The following is an 8,405-nucleotide window of genomic DNA, read 5'->3' as shown; positions in this document are numbered from 1 at the left end:
GGTTAGAAAAGGAGGATCTAAGACAAATAATCATAATAGACAAGAAATCCTCAATTATTCAAGGTGAAACTTAAGAATATAAAAGAAAATGTTAAATGAATTATGTGCTTGAATGTGAAGAACATAATGTTAACTGAATAGGTTAAATTAATTATAGCAATATAAAATAATGTAAACATGATAAAGAAGCAGGTAAAACTTCCTCTGAACAATTAGTATGAAGGGTAAAATTTTGGGTGTTTTAATATAGAATTAAAGTCGTTAGTGAATAATTGGGCAAAAGTTGTGAAGTTAAAATTTGATTAATATGGAAAAGATTGACTAATAGTTAATAGAAATAATTACAAGCCATGAAATAATTATGAATCTATTATAATAAAATGAGCAATTAGATTGAATCGATAATAGACTTATGGAACTAATGTGTAACTAAGGGATAGTTGGTATAATCTAAAAAAATTAGTAAGGTGAAAGTTTAGTTTGTAATAAATTTATTAGACATTATATAATTAAGATCCTAGCACATGTAGGATACTTAAAGGGCTAGACTAAGTTCATAAATCTATTATAATAAAATGAATGTAGAAGATGGTGAATAACTTTAAATCACAAATGGGGAATGAATGGGGAAAGGAACGTGGATGCTGTAGGAAAGCTTAATAAATTAAGGAAATTAGATCGAGGTGCTAAATAAAATAAAATAAAAGTTAATAAATTTGGAAGAGAATAAAGGTCAAAGATAACTCATAATAATGAAATAGAGATTGAAAAATTAGAATAAAGAAATCTGAGAAGCAATGACCTTAGGATGGAATTAAATTTTGTGTAAAATAATGGTTTTACGCCTTAGATTCATGTACCCATCCTTAAAACTCTTTTACGGATAAGACTTAAATGAGGTTGGGTACACTAAGGAGATATGAAGGATAAAAGAAAGATTAAAATGAATCAAAAGGCTAAAGAATTTGGATAAGACTAGGGGATGTTAAATCGTAGAAAAGCCGATGATGATAATATGGTCAATTAATTTATCTACTGTGGAATACTAGAATAAATAATTAGAAACAAATTGGGAAAGAAGAAAAATTCAGATGTAAGAAATACACATATAAAAAAAAAAATAAAAAAAAATATAATGATGATGATAAAATAAATAACTAAATAAATAAAGATAAAATAATAATATAAATATAAATCACTACTGAAAATAACTTTTGGGAAAATTTAAGGTGTGGACCAATCTACTTGAGAGGCTAGTAATAGTGAAAGGAATAGTAATGATGGAGATTAGAATATTCTTGGTTTAAAAGGATCATTTAGGGATGAAATATGTAACATTAGACTGGAACTAGATGATTTCAGGATTGTCCTCGTGGAGATAGACAATTCATTTTTGTTAAATACCAAAAGGTTGTAGAAAATACAATGAGTATTGATTTTCAAACTTCATGAAAATATTTTTATACCACGATTGAGATTGGTTTAAAATAAAAGTAAATGCAAATTTCTATTAAAAGAATTTCAAGGTTTTGTGTGAGTGACATGCCGATGTTTTTAAAAGTGGAAAAGGAAAATTATTTTAAAAGTTTTTAAATAGTCAGTTACCCATAGGATGGTCCACCTAGGCTGTAGTTGTTAACTCATTCGTCGAATTTTTGAATAAACGATTAATCTACCAATTTATATCAGTGAATATTAGTAAATAAAGACTTAAATTGCTCAAAAATCCTTAGTAGACACATTTGATGAAAGGTTTGATATGAGATAACTAGTGTTGTAGACCATTATTATAAATGAACCCACTGAAATAAATTCTTTCTTAAGAAAAAGAGATATGACATCAATAAAAGAAATGAATTTATTAAGGTAGAAATTAACTTGGTATAAGAGATACAAATTAGTGAAACTTTGAAAGAGGTATATTAAGAATTGAAATTTTAATACTATGCCTTTTAGACTACAAGGAATTGTGACAAATCAGAACTAGAGGAAAATTACTATTTAAATCTGAACCTTCGGATAGTTTACTTGATCAAAAGAGAATTATTTAAATTTTAAGAAATCCTTTGGAGTTAATAATAAGGTAAGACTTAACTTGTGACTTGAATTGAAAAAATTGGAACTAATGAATTCCTTGTATCTGGTATGACTAATTGGTATTGTGATTATGTATAACTGATGAAAGGAAAATTTCATGAAGAAATTTCCAAGGAAAACTGAACCTATGTGGCTATGGTGATGATTGTTTTGCATTGAATAATATAAATATAATTAGATTCGATTGTGGGATTGGAATATAATTGTGATTTGAGGGGGCTACTGGATTAAGATATGATCTTTGGTTGGAATTGGTTTTAATGATGTCATAATGTGTAATCGCATGAATTTGATAAAGAGAAGAATAAATCTAATGAAAAGAAACTAGTGAAATGAACCGTGAGGTGATTGATAAGAATTTTGACATGTCAGCGGAAGGAGGAAAGACCTGAACTAAGTCAAATCTAGACAATCACATCATGTGGCCTTGTGCTAACCTGAGAAACTAGAGTTGATAAGGTTAAAGGAATAAATTAAAGGAAGTTATAGATACCTTGCTAGACTTAAATAAGAGAGATTAACGAACTAAAGACAGGTGAGATAGATAAGTTGATATTATATTTTAAAACTTTGATGAAAAGCGAAATAATTTGTTTATGTATTATAGATACTAATTAGAGATTTGTTATTAATTCATAATTAAGGCATGAACTGAAGTCTCATATAGAAATGAATAAATTATTTAGTTGACATAGAATTTGACGCCTATTTATTTGATGTACCATTTGGATGGTAAGGTAACATAAAGTTGGAACATAAGAAATTTCATTTAAGACTTTTATATATTGATAGGTATTAGGTAAAATGTAAATAGTTGGGGTAAGTAATAAATGTTAGGATGAAATATTGTTAATGAGATAAATTACTATTAATGATTAATAGTAGATGGAATAATTAAAAAGTATGCTTCAATATTCTTGGGAAGAATTAGTAAGCAACATACGTGAAATAGAGGATTGAAAAGCAAAAGATGTAGTATAGAAGGCAACTTTTAATGATACATGTTAAGATAATTTAAGGAATAAGTGGTAGATGTAAGTAAGGCGATTAAATAGAAAATGTGGGAATCCATATAGAGTAAGAAAACTAATAGTGCAGGGATGTCCTTAGTAAATGAGCTATTTAAATAATTGCGCTAGTGTACCATAAAAATATTATAAGAATACAACTTGTATAAAAAGAACCGATAGAGTGAGTTCGAATAACCCTGCGATATTATAGACAACGAAAATTACAAGAGAATTTTTTTGAAAATTTTGGATTAAAATAACAGTTTTGCAACCTTGATTAGTAAACGATTTAGTCGTAACATATATAAATTAAATGAATCAATTCTTATTATACATAAATTGAATTTTACATTGTTTTGCTTTTGTAAATATTATTACTATTACGCATTTATTGCACAACTCAGTTAATTAAAAGATATTGAATTAAAGACCGATTTTCTAAAGATTTCAGTAACTGTTCGATGATAGTATTGGAGATTTCGGAAATAAAGTTTCTTATAAGCTTCAACTAGGTGGTACTATATAAATTGAATGAAATTTTATTCTAAATATAATAATTGGCGGTAGAAGTACAATCAGAATACCCCACTCGCTGCCTTTCTTCGATCTGTATTTTCGCTTTTGAGCTGTCTCCTTGGTATTGGAAGCCATTTCTTGTAACTTTAAACTTTCCCGTGCGTCCTTTCATATTCTTTCCCACTAGATTCAATTCGAGGACGAATTGTCTTAAGGGGGGGAGATTGAAATACCCCGAATTTTTATTTTCAAAACATTTTCCAATTTAATTTAACGAACCGACAGCCTGGAAATTGCTATTAATATTTTAGTGCGAATACTATGAGAAATCGAATCGAAAACCGATTGAAAAAGCCGAAACCGGTTGAAAATCGAAGATTTGGGCCGAATCGAACCGAATCGAACCGGTTCGACCCAAACCATCTAGAAACATCCTTTTCCCTTTATCTTCAACGCCTATCTCCTTCACTCTCACCATTTCTATGCCACCTCCAGCCCACCACCGCACCACCACACCTCCCTCTCTTCTTCTTTTTCTTCTTCTTTTTTCTTCTTCTTTCTTTCTTTCCTTTTTCTTTCTTTCTTTCCCTTTTCTTCTTCCCTGCAACTGGGTCTGCGTCACTGCCAGCGACTGCAGCAGCTCCAGCAAGCCTCTGACCACCGGATTGCGCCTCTGCCGCCGCTCCAGCGTGCCTCCGACCACCGACAGCCACTGCTCTCCGATCCGGCACACGTGGCAATTTCCGATCTAGCAGAAATTCAACAAAAAAAATTATATTGGGGTATAAATTAATTTAAATATATTTTAGTTAATGAATTTAATTTTATTAATGATAGTTACTTAAATTTAGTTAGTTTACTTTTAATAATTTTAGTTGACTTAGTTAATGTTAGTAAAATTAGTTAATTAAATTAATTTTATTATTTGAAGTTAATTAATTTAGTAATATTAGTTAATGAAATTAATTTTATTACTTGTAGTCAATTAGTTTAGTTAAGTTCATGTTAGTAACGCTAGTTAATTAAATTAATTTTATTATTTGTAGTTAATTAATTTGGTTAATTTAATTTGATAATTGTGAGTAGTTAACAGTGTTATAATTTTAGTGTTGATTTAATTAAGGTAGTTTAAATATAATGTTATTGTAATGTATAATTTGGATTGTGTGGTGATGTTGAGATTAAAGGAGGATGGGAAAATGTTGTTTGATTAATTGCCCGATGGATGGGCCGTATGGATTGAATAATTGTGAAATTGTTGATATTTTAGCAGGTAGATAGTCTAAATTTTAGGGGAGATGCTGCCGAAATTTCGGTAGAAAATAAATTAATTATAGAAATTAAATTACTTAATAGAGATTAAATTATTTATAGAAATTAAAAATATAGAATAAGATTATTAGAGTGATAAATAAATAAGGAAACCCAATATCTGTATCTATAAATATATATATATAGTTTAAATTAATAAATGAATTAAATGACTGCCAAAACTAGTAAACGAATATAAAATAGAATCTTCAAATTTAAAATTCTTACTTAGAATTCTATTGTTTATTATAGAGGTTTATAAAATTTCGAAATGCGAGGACGAAAGCTGGAAGCATGGAGTGATAAAGACAGTCCTTTTAAAGGACAATAAAGAAATGTGAGTAGTGTTAGATAATTCGCTTCATCCGCCTGCATGCATGCATTCACGGCTAAATGTTATCATGCATTATTCTATTGAAGTGCCATATTATGATGCACTATTTGTTGATAGTAAAAATTGTTTGATTACTTGTGCTATGAATATACTGTGCCTTGTTTGTGTGGAATTGGGATGAAGTGGACCACCATGGGTTTGTGAGGACGGTCTGTGATATGGATCCTGAATATGATATGATATTGACCGTCGGCCGGGAAAATGGGAGATCGGCGCCCCCGTGTGCACCTGATGATATGGATTGTATGGAAAACCACAGGATGGCTTCTTGTTGTTGCGCACCTGATAATCTAGATTTGATTGTAGCCCGCAGGGTGGCCTCCTGTTGTGAGCACTTGATGATCTAGATTGGATGGAGACCACCGGGTTGCCTCCTGTGGGTATGGAAAAGAAAAGAGAGAATAGAAAAACAATGAGAGGACTGGTCAGTGAGGATTAGACCAGTTGGCCGTATGGGGGATCGGCTCCCCGGTGCACATGTATGAGAGGGCGAGCCATGTGTGAGGACGGCTCGTTGGGGTTTCAGGTGGTGCCACTGACTAATTTCCACGTGATGTGATTATATGAAGGTGATGATACTTGTGATTGCTGCTGTATTGCCATTTGTGTGACAAACTGCATAATCATATAATTAAACGGTAACTAGATAAAAATATTTAGCTTCTGTGTGATTGTGTGGGGTGAGAGGGTTATCTAACCCTACTCATTGAGTTTGGCGCTCACCCCTGCCTACTATTTTTTTTTTCAGGTAATAGAAAGAAATAAAAGCCTTGTGGAGTTGAGACACTTATTGTAGAAGACTTTTAATGATAGAAATAACGATGTAAATATAAAGGTAGAGTTCCGCAATTGTATTCCAGTTGGGTTGTAAATAAATAGTAAAAGTCCATATTAAATATATGAACTGCATTTTGAGTTAATGGGCCTGAATCTATAATTATGAATAGAAGGTGAGATTTAAATAAGTTAGGCTTACTACGGGCTTCGGGGGCCTTAAGCCCACCCAGGTCCTAGGGCCGGTCCGGTCCATGGAAATGGGTCGTGACATTAACTTTCTACAATTGGGGCTACTAACTAATAATCATAAAATTATATTTTGATTCATGAGTCAAAATTTATTTACGAAAAGTGTTAAGCACCCTAAATAATTATTTTCAAATATTGGCTTTAATTGTTTTTATTACTTTTATTCATTTTGTTATTTCAATATCTCATTCCATGATTTGGATCATCTAATGACTTCTTCTTTATTTAGAGTAAGACATAACCTAATAATAAGTGCATATATGATTTGATTATAGATTTAGATCTGAATTATCCTTCTCCAATAATTAAAAAAAAAAAAAAAAACTTATTCTACCTAGAGCACTAAATATTAATATGATCGGTGTTTAATGAACTAAATAACGAGAGTATATTCATATAATAGTTTAAAATGGAGCTAAAAAAGCGAAATAATAATGTGTTAGGATTATTAGATACTAAGAGATTTATACTTGTAATTAGTTGTATATAAATATTTTTATTCTCAATAAATTTGAGAGAGTTATTTTTTACCCCCAAAATACCAAAATTTATCATAATATCAAAGTCTGGTTTCTCTCTCCTCCAAAGTAAAAAAAAAAAAAAAAAAAAAGAAGTTACTCAATTTGTTTCATATTTTCCTCTGTTTTCCTTCCTTTTCCATCATTTTCTTTCTCCATTGAATTAATCTTTCATGGATTCTTCATCAATGTTTTCAGATTTGTTCAAGTTTGTTTCTTAGTTTCTTTATTCTGTTTACTTTCGCTTATCTATCTATTTCGTTCTTTTCAATTCCATTGAATGATTCATTGGTTTCTGGTTGACTTTGCCATCTACTGATTGTAGATGTTTCTTAAATTTATTTTGATTGATTTGTCTTTCAAATTATTCTCTTAGGTTTTGATAGTTAGAACCGAATCATGACCAAACCTATTGTAGATGAACTGGAAACTAGATTTAGTCGGTTCAAAGTTTTGAACTAAAAACGACGGATCACAGACTTAGTTAAAGTTCATGTAAATATTAAAATATGAACTGAATCAGTTTAGAACTGACGGTTCCGCTCTGGTTCGAACATAAAATTTATAATCACTTAGCTTATTTTATGCATCTCTAAAAGTCTAAATAAATCTTTTACTGCAAGATACAATTTACTTAAAAAGTTAAAAATCTAAAAAAGTAAAATGGTAAAAAAATGAAATATTTTTTTATTTTTTTATAACCAAGATGTTTAATCCCAAAAAAAAAGTTAAAGTTTAAAATATTGTTTGATAGCAATGGGAGCTTAATGTTATTTCCTTTTTTTTTTTTTTTTTACTTATTTCACAATTACATTATTTGAAGCATTTTTCAAAATTTTCTAACAATTTATTTAATTAACATTTATATATAAAATAAAATGAAAATTTAATTATATTGTATTTGTTTGTAAAGTTAATTAATTTTATTTCTTATATGAGTCATGAACATTCTAATAAGTTATTTAAAACTGAAGTTACAAATATCTTTTTTTAAATTCATATTAATTTTATCGAAAGAAAGATGTAATCTTAAAAACAAATTTTTAACTTTCTTGAAAAAAATAATACAGATATCACCAGAAACCATTATCGAAAGAGACAGTTCATCGAAATTTCTCCGAAACAGCCGGAAACCAAAATGGGACTGAAACCAACGGTTCGATCTGGTTCAAGTTCAATAAATTTTGAACCGCCAGTTCCGTGAATATGAAGCGACCATACCTAGTCTTTGATATTTACCTCTGTTTTGAGATTTATTTGTCGATTAATTTCAATTTTAGGATTTTTAATCTCTATTACAAATTGTTCTAAGGTTTTATCCCTCTTATATTTGATTGCTTAGATTCAATAGAATGAAACATTACCTTGATTCAATAGAGGGTTCTTAGGTACATAAAAGGGATAACAGATCATGATATTTATTTGTTCCTATGTGGAGACTATTATTCTTGTTGGCTATTCATTCAGTGACTGGGCTGGGTGTTTGGATGATTACAAAAGCACCTTAGGCTATGCTTTTTCCTTTGGCTTGCG

General features: G+C 29.9%; 1 long non-coding RNA gene across 1 annotated transcript; it reads left to right on the top strand.

Annotated features, from left to right (window-relative positions):
* Positions 1-4,080: 4,080 nt before the first annotated feature.
* LOC149493118 (uncharacterized) lies at positions 4,081-6,248 on the top strand. Its single transcript, XR_016322836.1, has 3 exons — positions 4,081-4,405; positions 5,187-5,271; positions 6,077-6,248. It is a non-coding gene; the product is annotated as an uncharacterized LOC149493118 (long non-coding RNA).
* The last annotated feature ends 2,157 nt before the right edge of the window (positions 6,249-8,405 follow it).

Source organism: Jatropha curcas, chromosome 10, assembly GCF_041381405.1.
Source record: "Jatropha curcas cultivar XTBG-Jc1 chromosome 10, XTBG_Jcur_1.0, whole genome shotgun sequence".
Classification (NCBI taxonomy): domain Eukaryota; kingdom Viridiplantae; phylum Streptophyta; class Magnoliopsida; order Malpighiales; family Euphorbiaceae; genus Jatropha; species Jatropha curcas.
This window is presented reverse-complemented; position numbering and strand designations above follow the sequence as displayed.